This window comes from Platalea leucorodia (genome assembly GCF_965183815.1).
Source record: "Platalea leucorodia genome assembly, chromosome: 6".
Taxonomy (NCBI): domain Eukaryota; kingdom Metazoa; phylum Chordata; class Aves; order Pelecaniformes; family Threskiornithidae; genus Platalea; species Platalea leucorodia.
This window is the reverse complement of record NC_138828.1, coordinates 60,665,317-60,679,653: the sequence shown is the minus strand read 5'-3', so window position 1 is coordinate 60,679,653 and position 14,337 is coordinate 60,665,317. Positions and strand designations below refer to the sequence as shown.

Here is a 14,337-nt window from a genome sequence, read left to right as displayed (position 1 = left end):
TCAACCTTACTTCCCTCGGGGGGAAATGCTTCTCCCCTTTCACAGGGGTGTCCTTGCTTCTGTTCCCTCGGAAGATCACAGTGGGACACCTCCAGCCAACATCCTCCTGAGGCATTGTGCCTCGATGGGAGGCGGTTGAATAGATGGTGGGGAGGTATCTCAAGACAATGGAGTGTGGGAAGGCACCCATCTCCCTCTGGGAATCAGATGAACAAGCAAAAAGAAGTGGAGACCCTTCCTATTATCTTGCTGGGGCAGGCGGGGAGACAGAGCTGACAAGGATGCCTGTGGCTACCTAATGAAGTCCTATTCTTAGAAATCAGTAATGGGTAAACTTCATCAGTAGTTTTCCAATTATATCTTAATGCCTGTTTGTTGACCATGAAATTTCGCAGATCAACAAACTTCTATAAAATTACAGAAAAGTTTCCCAGTAGAACCTCCTCATCTTGAGCGTTATGGTTTTTGGTTTTGTTGTTTTTTTGTTGTTGTTGTTGTTTTTTTTTTAAGTTTTGCCCCTTTTCTTGTGTTGATAGATTCACAACTCCTGTTCAGGTGCCTAGTTCCCTTCATGGTGGCTTCACAGCAGTTCTAATTTAAGAGTTGCTTATCATCATCTCAGTCTGTCAGAAACATGTCTCTCGTCCATCTTTCCATCATCTTCCATTGTCCATCTCCATTAGATGTCCGTTGCTTGCTGCAGATAATGAAGCGCTCTCCTCATCAGTTGCTCCTCTCCTGTTGCAGCTCATAACCTCCACTGCAATCACTGATGCCAGATCCCAGCAGATTCTCCTCCCCTTCCTTAAAAACCTCTTGGATCTCGTCTGCCACTTACATCCCATTTCTCCTCCGGCATCAGCCCGCAGATCCACTGCATCACTCTGGACCGGAGGAGCTTTCTGTTCTGCTGCGACGTTAGAAATTGCTTAGTAAAATCAGGGCAGCGGTACCAGAAGTTAAACGTTCCTCCTTTTTGTTACACATCTGAAGCCTGTCGCTACGTGGCTAACAGATTTCACTGTACTCTTAGTGTAGGCTCTGCCGGACTCGCCTCCGCCCGCAGCCTCTGTGCTCTCTGCAGGCAAGGCCGGCCTTCCCACGCCGGCCTTCCCACATCGCTGCCCTTCGCGAAGGGGAGCACGCGAAGCCGCTATGGGCGGTCGGGTTTCATCGGTAACCACTGGAGAAGGCGGCGAGGGCCGCCTCCCGGGGGCAGAGCTGCCCTCAGCCGGGCAGGGCCGGCCCTCAGCCGGCAGAAGGCGGCACCCCCCGAGCTTCTCCTTTTCCTTATGAAGCGACCCCTTCGGGGGGGAGGTGCCGCCGAGCCCCCGCTGGACGCCAGGGGCCGGAGGCCAGCGGCACGGCCCCGCCGCCGGCCCCCCCCAGCCGCCCGCGGCACCCGAGGACGGGAGCGGCCGCCGCCCCCGCCCACCGGCGCCAGCTCGGCCTCCCAGGCCGCGGCGGCGGACGCGGCCCGGCGAGGCGCGGCGGGGCGGGAGCCGGGCGGGCAGGGGGAGGGGGGCGGCGCGGAGCCTCCTCCCGGGCTGTTCTTCCCCGGCCGGACGGAGAGCGGCACTGTGTCCCCGCGGCGCACGCTCCGCCGGAGCCTCCCCCTCTCCCCGGCCGCCGCCGAGCAGCTCCCCGCGTCCGCCGCCGGCGGAAGCAAGCGAACCGAGCGGCGGGAGGTAAAGGCCGGCGGGGTCCGGCGCGAAGCGGCGGCACCGGGGAGGAGCCTCGCCCTCCCCCTGCTCCCGATAGGGCGCGGGGCCGCGCCGTTCGCCGCGGCCTCCGCCATCTCGGGGGCGGGGAGGCGGGCAGCTCCCCCCGGCGGGCGTGCGGGGCCCCCCTCGCCGCCTGCCCGCATCGCGGCGGGCCCGGTGGCGCCGAGGGGCCCGTCCCCGGGCGTCACTGGAGAGGAGTTGCCTGCGGGTGGGAGGGGAGGCAGCGGGGCGGGTGCTGCGCGGCGGGCCCGCCCGCCAGCCGGGGGCTCGGCCGCGGGTCGCGGGCCCCCGCTAGCGGCTCCCTGCGCGGGGAAGGGGGAGCGTTGTCGCGGGGGGCGGGTGGGCCCCTCCGCCGCCGCGCTGAGGCCGCCGCTCGGGCCTGCGCTCCCCAGGGGCCTTCCCCTGGGCCCCGCGGCTGGAGCTGCCGCTGGGTCGCCGCTCCCCGCCGTTGTAGTGGACGCTACGGGCGCTCCTCAGCGTGAGGTGCCGGCTGCCCGCCTTGCCCCGCCGGCGGCTCTTCCTCGCCCCTCACCGTGTAAGGGCGCTCGGCGGCGGCCGAGGTGCCCGGTCTTCCTCTCGGGAACACCGACTGCTGCCTCCGGCGGCCCCGGGGAGGGCCCCGGCCTGCCGTGCCCTGCCCTGCCGGCAGCTGCGGCCTGTGTGGCGGCACCGGCCGCTGGAGGGAGGGCCAGGGCTGGCCAGTCGGTGGAAGCGCCTCGCCCGTTTGTCCCGGGGAAGCGATGTGGAGTGCCTGTAAACTTTAAAAGCATCTCCCAAAGAGTAGAGCCCCGCAAGATAAATCCACCCCGTCCAAAATGAAATCAAAAGATTTTTAGCACTTTAAGGGGTTGTTGGTTTTGAGCAGTCGAGAACCGCTGAAACGTGTTTATCGTGTGGTTATTTGTGTCCTTCGTAGCGTAGTATTTCCCCGTGCTTTGGATGCGGTCTGTAGTTTTGCTCATCAAGTGCCGTAAGGTCACTGGGGCTTTGGAGGAGCCTGACTCCAAAAGAGAGGGAAAAAAAAAAACCCCACATTTACTATTACTCTTTTTAACTCTTGTTCTAAATGACTGAGAACAGTTTGACTATTAAGAGACACTTGAAATGTTTTTATACAGCGTCTTGACAAAGTTTAGTATGCATCTCAAGTCTTTCAGTGGGACCTTGCAGTGAAAAGATGAGAATAATTCATGTAGAACTTAAGCAAAAAACCTCCAAAAGAATTTTGGATATTTCAGGTAAAGCAAAACAACATTCATCCATTTCAGCTTCACTGGAATAAAAGCTCTAGACAGTGTGTCTTGGGATGTGATTGGAGAGCTGAAAGTTGAGAAACAAACCTGAAGCAAACTACAGAAGGGCAGAAAAATTTTAAGTATGGTATTTGTTTGTAAGCATGGGAGTTTTAGCCCTGATTCATGTGGGTACAGTCACCATGACGAGGGCAGGGCTTGCTTGTGTCATGTGTTTGCAGCACTTTCAAGTTGCAATAGTTTGTGTTCCTATAGACTATGTGAAGAGCTTGTGAAGGAAATTTAACATCATCAAAGCACATCTTAAAAAGCCTTTAATTTCCTCTTTATAGGCTTTCTCCTTTTGTATTTTGGTTTTAACTGTGGAATTGCCCTGTGTTGTTTTGTGGTCTTGTTTACACTTTTTTTTTTTTTTTTTAAGAACGTTTCCTCTATTTTTATTAACATTAGTGCATTTCAGCTGGGGAAGGCACTGATACAGAGGGAAGTGAGATTCTTAGTGTTACCAATGTGAAAGCGCAATAATACCTGGCAAAAATGTTAGCTTAGGGATGGTGTTAGGGAACATCCATGGTATACCTACAGCTGTTTCACTTTATGGTGTAGGTGGATTGTTAGCTGTTACCTTGTCCATTTTACAAAAGAGAATTATGTTGCGTTGAATTAATGTAAATACGCTATAATAGGGACTTTGGACGATTGTAGTTCTGAGGTGTTGCATGGTCTCTCTTCTTTCACTCCTACCTGTGTGCAGATCTGTAGTCTGTGCTAAGTGGCTGACATAATCAGTCTAATTACTATTTTAAATAGAGCTCTTCTGCATATGAATTTAGCTCTGGTAAAAGTTCCTGAATTATTAACCCTTGAGTTTTAGGAAGCTGCTGCCTTTGTTTTTCTTAGAGAGGCTCTGCTACTATAAAAATGTCAGTAGGGTGTTAATTAGCTGTCAGTTACACTGCCTCTCAGAATTAAGTAAGGCTGTACATTGATACTTCCTTCTGAATCCAGCTGTGGTTACGGAAGAGGTTAAGTTTTCCAGCTGTTTCTTCTCATGACTCCACTGGGGATTTTTGATCTACCAGTGGGTTGGTTTATGTAACTGATCTGTGTTCCATCTTAAAAATTGCCTGTGTTAACTCAAACCACCATTTAAAACTATTTAAATTGACCTGACTGATGTTTTTTACAGTCATATAAGGTGAACTCGTGTGAACTACTTTCTGAAGGTAAATGACAGGTTTAAGTCTCTATCAAGTCAGTAATGACAGTCATTTGGAGGCTGTAAGCTTTTTGTTGATGTGCCTAGATCAGGATGAGGTCATCTATATGTGATTTACATTAAGCTGAAAATAGTTTTTATCTTTTTAATAGCTGTGTATGTGCTATGTTCAGGTGGCCTAGTGGCTTCAGCAATGGAAGTGCATTTGAACATATGAAATAGATATAATTGCCCTGATAGGTATGTGTAATGTAGTTTCCAACCTAGGACCTGATATGTGATTTTAATTTTTTTCCCCCAGAAAGTGTTTAAGATGTCTACATGAATAAGCTATTCTCATTCCTATCTTTCTTTATGTGATTTGTTTTTTTGCTTCCTTTTTGAAGTTGTAATTGTATGGTGCAACTTGAATCAGTGTATTATGTGTCACTATAGTATGTTCCTCTTTGGGAAATTTGGAGTGGTTCTCGTGTCGCTGTTGTACGTGGACCACCAGCAAAGTTCACAAACTGCTTTATGTCTTTTTCCAACCTGACTCCTCAGCGTCCTGGTGTGGCCACTGCTGTTCTGAGGTCACTGATGAACAGATAACACCTTGGTGAAAAATCTGGCTTACGTTCCAGCGCATCATGTGCTCTGATGCTCCGGCAGTCATGATCTTCTCACCAGTCTCCTGTTCTTGCAAGTGCTTTCTGCAAACCTGAACACATCTTCATTTTGTTCCTGTGTTTATGCCCGTGCTGAAGTCCAAGAATTTCTTGTGCTTCAGCTTTGTCTCAGTGTGCAACAAACCTTCATTTAGAGTCACAGAACTGAAAACCGTATGAGGCTGTTAGGAGAGAAGTGGCAGCTGGGGATCACCAGAGTGCAGCACTGTATGCGTCATGGACTTGAAGGTCTTAAGCAGACCTTCAGGTAGGAAGAGATTATATGGCAGAAAGTTGGCTAGACAGTGCTGCCTTTGGATTGTTCTATGTATCAGACACAAGGGAAACGTGTGGAGCTGAGAAGCCTTTGTATGTGGCAGCACCAGAACCAAGACCTGGGCACGTTGCAGAAGCCCTGTTAGGTGTCTACATAGGTCTGAAGATTCATGCTCTGGAGTCTGAGTCTTTGACAGCCACTTCCCTTTGTTCCCAACCACGTTAGAGTTGAGGCGTCATTTATAGGAAGAAAATAAACATGTCTTTATTTGCATCAACAGCTAAAGCAAGCCAAGATTTGAGGAAATAGCATTTGCATTTCTTGTCAGCCCTGACTGCTGCCAGTGCACCAGTTTCTGCTGCCAGTGCAGAAAACTCTAAATAAGTATTCTTTAAATGTTCCGCTTTTCCTTCCTCCATAATGCCACCTGCATGTCTGTGCCCATAATAATAAGCATCACCTGTGATTTTCAGTAGTACTCCTCTTCTACAGTATCTTCTCATCTTGGTGGAACCAGTCCTCACCCTTGCTGCTGCCTTTTTGCTGATTTTCCAAGCACTAAAATAAATGCTCACCCTTTGGTCAGGTCTCAGTCACAGAAAAAAAACCCCAAAATTCATATGAAACAGGAAACAGTAATATAGCAGAATACAGCAGTATTAAAATTAACCTCATTAGGAGAGTCTTGCTCAGCTTTATAATGTTGTATTTTCATTTTTTTTGTCAGCCTCAAATATTTTGTGCATTAGATTATATCGTAGCTTCTTAGCTAGATCTTGTCAGAGTTGCAATTTATAAAAGATTACAAGCTATTTCCAGCAATTCAGAGAGGCACCAAGTCTTGAATTACAAGAGGCAGGCACTGCTGTCTGTATGAAGGCTTTTCAGAGGCAGGTATGAAAGTTCATCTGGAGGGGATGTGAAAAGAAATTCTGTTGTGCTGAGGAACTGTAATTTTGCAGAGGCGTGTTACTTTTATTCACTGCCCTTCAGCCTGACTTTTGGACAGAGTCTGTGGAAACACGGTGTGGGCAAGTCACAGCTCCGTCTGTAGGAGTCGTCTTTTCTCTCTCCAAATACCTCTCTCGTGCGCGCTGTTTTATAACGTGGAGCAGAATACAATCTTAAGCAGTAGTACTGACTGCAGGTGTGAAACCGCAGAAGCACCACCATAAGCACTAGTCTGGTCTCCTTTGTTGCAGCCTGTTACATTGCTCTGGAGGCCAGGCATAGGTCATGGCAAAGCAGCTGAGCCTTGTGGAGTTTGCACTGGGGACAGCCCAGGTAGGCTGAGAGCTCTGCCTCCTGGAAGATCTCCCCTCAAAGCTGAGTTCGGCGCGGGCATGGGTAACCTGTAGTTCAGCATGCTGGAGCAGGGCTGAGAGAGGTATGGGAGGCTACCAACGAATGTAGGAGGGAAGCTATAAAAGGATCTGATATCTCTAAGCTCTCCTAGGGTTAGAACAACATTTTGCAGATACTCTTATTATTTTCTGGGAAAAAAAAAATCAAACCAAAACCCCCAAGCAACAACCCTCTCCACCTAAACAAGCAAAACAACTGGTTGTTGATTTTTCTAGCTTGTCAGGCTGCATATCTGCACCCTCCGTAATCCCAAGACTACTTGTTTTTTTGCCACATCCCAAGCTTGGTGCTGGAGAATGTGCTTACTGGCGACTCTCCTCCTCCTACCTCACTGCTTTAATCGTGCACCCAGCAGGAGATCTGCCTGTCTTTGAGAGAGCACCTTTCTGGGAGCTACTCCTCAGCTGTACGGAGGGCTTCTAGCAAGAGCAGCTTCCCAGCTCAAAAGGAGACTGCGTGATGTGAAGTTCGACAGCTTCTGTCACCTGTCAAACACCAGCTGACTGCCACTGCAGGTTGACTTCTCCTCATGATGTGGCATGAGCCTTTGAGTCCTTCCTAGCGAACAGGGCTCTGCTCTTCCTGAAAGTTGTATTTGCTTCCTAAGCATCTGCTTCGGATGAGTTTGTGCTGTTTTTGTAGCCTTCAACTGTGTGTGTACTTGGTGGACAAAGTTTTTGTTTTGTACTCAAAGCAAGATTTATTTTCTGGTGCTGCCTCAAAAGAATCCGTCTCTGGTCCAGGCCATACGCAAGGCTTAAAAATCACAAAAGTGGAAAACCCCCTAGCAGAGCAGATTGCATAAAGCAAGTGTATTGAGACATATGCATCAGTGTCTTGCACTTTGACAGAATTTGATGTGAAAAAGAGGACCTTAGTTAAAACTGTTGAAATAGCCAAAGCCCCTGGAACAACCAGTAGAACTAACAGCGAGTGGGGAAGGAAAAGAGCAGAAAAGATGCTTAAAGTGTTTTTAAAAGGGCTTTGTCTCTAGCTGGGTATAGATTTTCACATTAAATAACAGCGTTTAGGTGGCCTGTTCTGTTGCTGACTGCTGGCAGAAATGGAAGAACACAAAGGGCTCCCAAACAGTCTCCTTTGCTACTCTTAAGCTTATTGAGAAAAATCTGCTGGAAGGCATTTCCTTTTTTTCTTCCCTTTTTTACTTTGTGTTTTTTAGAGAGGGGACTTGAACGTTATCCAAAAAGAGAAGCTTCTTGTTGTATGAATACAACTGGAGAGTACAATGATTGGGTCTCAGTTTGATTCCATTGGCTGCTTTTTTCTCTTGTGCTTATATTTAAATACTTGCTTGTTTTGCACCATTTATGAGACTTCAAAGTGCAAGTGAACAAATGTGTAAACAACCTTTGTATTTTAGTGCATGTGTTAGAGCCTGATTCAGAAAGCAGAAATGTGAGTAGTGGAAATAATGTAGCATTACACTGTTATCAGGTACACTTCAGCCCTTTTGTTCTGTTCTAGGCTGAATTTGTATTCAGTGATGAAATGTTCTGTAAAATTCAGCCTTTCCTGGTGTGGTTTTTGTGAAGCCACATGTTTAAGAGTGGGGTGAATAGCGTTCTCTGCCTGCACCCTGTCCTTTACTTTGTGGATTTGGATTCTCATCATCAAGTTCTTGCTTATGTGAAGTGCCGTGTATGTTTCGATGATAGTTCTTAATGCTTTGGAGCAGTGGAACGAGGTTAGATGCAAAATGGGAGATAGGTTTCTCTATCTCTTGTGAAGACTGTTATAAGGTAGTTGAGTTCTCAACCTGCCATGTTAGGAGTGCGACAGAATGTTTGTTCCAAATTCTTTACCTGATTTAGGTGTGTATGCTTGTAGGATTTTTCTTTTTTTTTTTTTTTAATTTATTTTAATTTGATTGAAAGCACAAGACTGTTGTCAGGAAAGTGAACTCTAAGCTAATATGTATACTGGAATTAAGTCAGGCTTTGAGTAGATCTAACATCTTTGGTATATACAGAGTGAATTAGGAGTTTGCAGCCTCTTCAGTGAACAGAGGTGCAGTTTTTTAGCATTGGTGGGGCATTGCAAATTAGTGGTGTATCTGTAAGTAACATATTCTGATTTTGATGTACCAGGTTTTCTTTGCCTAATTCCCCACATGATGGAACAAATCTTTTCTTGACCAGCATGGATATGTAAACCTTTTGAAGATGGTTAAGAACTGTGGTGAAGAACCAAGTGGAATGACAAGTGAGGAAACTTACTTTTATTCCTAACTAATTCTGCTGCCATTATGTTATTTCTTTACCTGATCTAAGTGAGCTTTTTTAGATGAGAAATCAGTAGCTGAAATCAAGTAGGTGTTCTTATCATGTTTGAGCTCAACTTGGCATGTTGGGTACTTTGTCAGTAAAATGTTAGCTGTGCTTAATCTACTGAAAACAATTATGTTTATTTGCTCAGTGTTAAAACTTTGCTTAAAGTTGTATGGTCTGTGAGCAAAATACCAATTTTAATTTGTGTTCTGATCATTCCTTTGTCAGGAGGGAGCATCCACTTCTGCTGACGTCTAATTTGTATATTCGAAAGTATGGTTTCCTGACAGAAGAGTGCATTGTATTTTTTAACAGCAGATCTTTATTAAATGTGCCGTCAGTGGTGGTTTTGGAAAGATGAAAAGGGACCTACTGTGGGGCAACTCAGTGAAGCTGAAAATGTAAGTTCTATGCCATTACTATTTCATTTGAATTACAAATATAGTTTGGGTTTTTTTTTTTTCCAGTCTCCAGCATGTCGGTACATATATATGTGTGGGTGTGTTTTTTAAAAGCCAGAAGATTCAAATGAATGATAAATATTTTTTGTAGTTTGCAATTAAAAAACTGTTTAAAACCCCCAAAAACCAAAACCAAAAGCAAACCAAAAAAAACCCAAAACACCAACCCCCAAACCAACCTCTTTTAAATGTATGGAGTTAACTTTCTTAAATTGATCTGAGAAGTTTAAAAATGTATACAAATCAGGCAGCTTTGGTCATATTGGTTGAGTGTTACATTGTGTCAAGGCTGGAGGCTTCCTTTGTCCTTAAAAAAGGAAGAGAAGTAATATTGATAACTTATTTGTCATTTGAACTTGATCACAGTTAAAACAGAAATGTCCCATGCTGCTGAATGCTTTTAGTAAACCTTGAGTAGCGGCTAGAATATTTTTTCTGGTCTGTTTGCTTAAAAAATAAGTTCTCATAATGACTTTGAAAAAATATATTTACTGCTGATTGTTTCCCAATGTAGTATCTCTGATTTAAAGAGCTGGTGAATACTTTGGTATCAACTATCTAACTCACTTAAAAAGTAGTTTGGTATATTTCTTCCTTTATTATCAGTGTCTCTTCTTGAATACCACCCGTTTCCTTCTTTTCCTATACTTGAGGCTATACGTATAATAGGACTTGCGGTCAGTCCACTCTACTCAAGAATTTTGACACATCTTGAAAACGCAAGCTACCATGTGTAGTTTCTGAGAAGACATCCCAGTGTAAAAGATGTATGAGATGTGTCAGGCCTTAATCAGATCTTTATTCAGCAACTGCATATGCATTTTCATATTACACTGAAAGTGGAATAATAATGCACATCTCAGGCCTGAGACTTATATTGCTTTTCCAGAAATTTTAGAACAGTTAGATGGTGCCTAATATTGTTTTATAGTAGCTTTTGTTTGATTTTGTAGAAATATAGTTCTTCAACAATATATAGCAGTTCTTAGAAAGCAGGGGGGAATTTCTAGCTTTTGCTATGGAAAACAAAAGATGTTTCGCTGGACAAATTTAATGTAGCCTCAGTGTAAACATGACTCATGCCTTTTAGCTTAATTTTAGAAAATGCATTTGTAGCCTGATTTTTTTTTAATTTCTTCAGAGTTCTAGGAGAATTCTTCACAGCAAGTTTGCTGATGTAACAGTACTGGTTAGCAATGTGATGGCTTGCGTATGACAAGTCTATGTTAGCAATTATTTCCTAACATAAATGAAATCTTAGATCTTTTAAAAATAAAAGATTTAGTTTTGGAGGGTCTTGGGGATTTCTCCCCCCCCCCCCCCCCCCCCCCCCCCCAATTTTTTGTTTGGATGGTTTAAATGTTTTGAATTCTTTAGATTATGTGTCATAAGAAGGAGTACACTTTGAATTTTTCTAAGGACAACGTATAATTAAGTTGAAATAAAGTTACAATTTGCTTTACCTATGTTGGAGCCTGGAGGGTTGGTTTTTTTGTTGGTTTTTTTGTGTTGGTTTTTTTGTTTGTTTGGGGGTTTTTTTTTTTTTGCATTTTTTCCCCTTAATGTGAGGAGTCTGACCAGGATGACTATTCCACTATTTTGGATTAATTTCTTCTATGGGTAATTGTATTAATGAAAATAAAATGGAACCTTTTGGAACATGTGTCTGCAAGGGAATGCCTTGATTTAAATTCACTCCATGCTTTGTGGAAGACTTTTCTTATATATTTTCTTAAGACTGTAGTGCTTCATCAATTAATTTATCAATTTAGTTATGAGAGTGCAAAAAATGGAGGGGGGAAAGAAAAACTTGCATGTTTTTCCTCTTCTCTATAACTGACAGACACTTTGTATTTATTGGTCATCTTTCTTTCTTTTCCCTGGGGAATTATCAACACGTTCTTAGAAATAGTTTATGAAACGATTGGTTTTCCTTTCACTGGAAAGGAAAGTTGATTGTTGTTAGTAAGATGCTGGGATTGAGACTTGAGATCTTGGTCCATCCTCTTGCTGTGCGAGATCGGCCACTTCTCTAGGCTTCATTGTTCTGCCTGTCACACAGAAAAGGCAAATGTGTTGTGTTAGGCTGGTTACGTCGGTGCCTGCCTGCTTCTGTAGTGACTGGCTTTTCTGTAATGGATGCTGATCTCTGGCTACGTGTGTCTGTGCCTACAGAATGTCTGTGATGCATCCATCTAGCTCCTTAGGGGTAGCAGTGCTGGAACAGGCAACACCTGAGGCTTGTAATCTACCATCAGAAATGAACTCTGGCCAGCTAGAAAGATGATGATGATAAAGCGCCCTGACCTGACAAGTCTACTTTTTCTCTTCTAGGTTGGTAGGGTTTGAAAATGACCTTATTTTGTAGAGAATGCCGGTATCTTAATATCTTTTATTTGTGAGATTGCTTAATTTGAAAGGTAATTTTCATATGGGCAGATTTTTGTACATATGCTTGTTTGTAGTAGTTGAATTAAATTGAGAGATCCGTAATGTCCGGAGATGTGTATTTCTGAAGACCTATGAGTGAAGAGGTGCTCGTAGATTTGCTTTGTTTTTAAAGGTGAAGTTGAGACTGCCACAGGAGTATTGTTTTTCATCAGTGCTGAAATGAAACAGCTGTTTGCTCTAATTGGATGTGTGTCGAATGGTAGTACCCAGAACTGACCAGCAAACCTCCGAGTATATTGCAGCCTCTGGCTAATTGTCTAGAATTCCCTTTCAGCGTGTTCAGCACAGCCCTGCTCTTCTAAATCATTATGTTATTACAAGTCCATTTTCATCTTGGGGAGGGGAAAACCCTAATCCACAACAAACTACAGACTGATTCATACTATGTTATCTGGAACCAATGAATATAGCTGACCTGAAAGTCTGGCTATTGGGTTATTCAAAATTATTTCCTCTTTCATAGTAAACTGATTTTCAAAAAGAGAAACTTGAATATCTGAAAAGGCAAGTCTCTAGATAAAATCTTCTGTAAAGTTCAGGGCGTGCTCTTAAAATTACTCCTTTCAGTTGAGCATTTTAGTGTTATCTCTTATGTAATACAGTACAGTGCGCTTTGTATGTGTGCAGGCATCTATTTTTATATACTTTTATTGTGCTTGGTAATATCAACAGAAGGTAACGCCCAGGAATCTGTCCAGCAATTTAATTGAAAATATTGTGGTAAACAAACAAAATTCTGCCAAAACATGCCTGTGATACTGGCCATGGTAAATACCTTATTTAAATGAAATCCTGGGCAATGCTGATCTATCTTTTTGATAGGTTTAACAATTTCTACAATTTTCCTAAGACTTTAGATGGAGAGATGGGACAAAACGTGGATCTGTGCGTTGCCTTAGCATATGTGGCTGTAGTGGGAGTCACCAAGGTTTTGACCTGTGTGTAGGTTCTGAGGTGACTGATGTCTTTTTCCCTTCTGCCTTCTTTTCCTTTCTGTGATTAATTGTGATAAACAGTTTAGGCCTCAATAATCTTGAAGCAATGCAGTGTAAATTCGCTGATCGAGATTCATGCAGACTGAAGCGTGGGCCTTCGTTAGGTCATTAGAGTAAGGCATCCTAATATATAGTGGGATCTACAGCCTAATGCAGTAAATACTTCACTATGGGATATTCCCTTCCCAATGTAGAGGCAACTGATTGTTAGAAGTCCTAGCTACAGAGCAGGTTTTTCAGCAGCAGGTCCTTACAGGATTGATCATTATAATAGAGTCAGATTAAAATGTTGACAACACGTGGAGTGTTCTGCTTAAAGTCTCTTGGTGCTCAGTAACGTCAAGGTGCGTCAATACCATTCTCCCTTGCAGGATCTTTTCTTTGTCACTGAACGTGTTTCAGTGAGGAGCAATCCCATTTTTTAGCACTGACACATTGTGTGAAGTTAGGTCTCAACCTGTTTTACTGGCTGGAGGATGAATCAATTAGAAATATGAGTTTGAAAAACATGACTTGCTATAACTTTTTTTTTTAATTGTTTTGCTTGAATACTTTTTTTGTGACAGTGAAGAATGGTGTAAGGATGGCTAATTAGAGAGGTGAACCAAAAAAAGTGTAATGAAAAAAACAGCTGCAATTGTCCTAGCTCAGTCTGGCTAACTAGCATCTTTCACTGTTGTTTCTCCTTTATTTTTGGAAGTCCACTTCTTCCTTTTCCTGTGTATTGTTTTCCTTGTCATGCATTTCAGACTTCCTTGACCTCTTCATTGTTCCAGACATCTGTCTTGTTTGTCTGTCTCAGGTCCATATACATATGGTAGAAACTCCTGGGATCCCAGAGTTGTCTGGTTTTCCTTACATAAATTTCTATGATTTGGCAATGTAACAGTCCATGCTCTTCTAAATGATACTTCTCTTGGTTGCTGGAAGAGATTGCTAGAGAATAATGGAGAAGTTCTGTCCGAATCTGGCACTAATTTGGCATTGTCATTTGTGTGCCAGTGATCCAGGGAGGGAAGGACTAAGTGAACTTGGAGGTGCTGCCATTGATTTATCTGCACGTGTTGAATTGCTCATCACTGGCAAATAATCTTTATATAGGAACAGATATTTTATGGCCTACTCAGTAACTGTTATCACTAAATAGTGACTCTTTGCTGTAATTAACTTCAGATTCTCAGCCTTACCAAGGTTTGCTAATATTCTGAATAATTATTTGTAAAAATTATAAATTAATTTATTATGAGCATAACTAGAACACAACAGCTTTGATGTTACTTGATCTAAAGAAGAAAGTGAGATCATGCCATACTCTGTGCTTGTACTTCAATTAATAATTGCTTTCCTTTTCTATAGATTAGTGCAGTAATTGCAGTTATTATAGATGCCATAATGTTTTAACTAGATGTATTCAAAGGCTTTATGGCAGAAGTGGGGGGTGGTAGTGGACAGAAGCCTCTTCTTGCTTTATGGCTTATAAAGCTGTAAAATGTTTTTAACAGTTAAAAAAAAAAAACAACACACAGGCTGAGGTTGAAAGGCATTTCTGGATGTCATCTGGTTCAACCCACCTGCTCAAGGAGGGTCACCTGAAGCAGGTTGCTCAGGGCCATGTTTGGTCAGGTTTTGAGAATCTGCATGGTTGGAGACTCCACAA

The 14,337-nt window shown here is 43.6% G+C and overlaps 1 protein-coding gene across 8 annotated transcripts in view; it reads left to right on the top strand.

The window, feature by feature from the left end:
* The first annotated feature begins 1,537 nt into the window (after positions 1-1,537).
* Positions 1,538-14,337, top strand: part of N4BP2 (NEDD4 binding protein 2) — a 43,312-nt gene continuing 30,512 nt past the window's right edge. For 3 of the 8 annotated variants that reach the window (XR_014228459.1, XM_082314768.1, XM_082314769.1), the window contains exons 1-3: positions 1,538-1,688; positions 8,594-8,708; positions 9,002-9,174. The gene's annotated coding sequence lies outside the window, so the exon portion shown is untranslated. Of the gene's footprint in view, positions 1,689-8,593; positions 8,709-9,001; positions 9,175-11,548; positions 11,569-14,337 lie in introns of those variants that run through there. The other 5 variants (XM_082314770.1, XM_082314764.1, XM_082314765.1 and 2 more) reach the window with 4 other exon arrangements.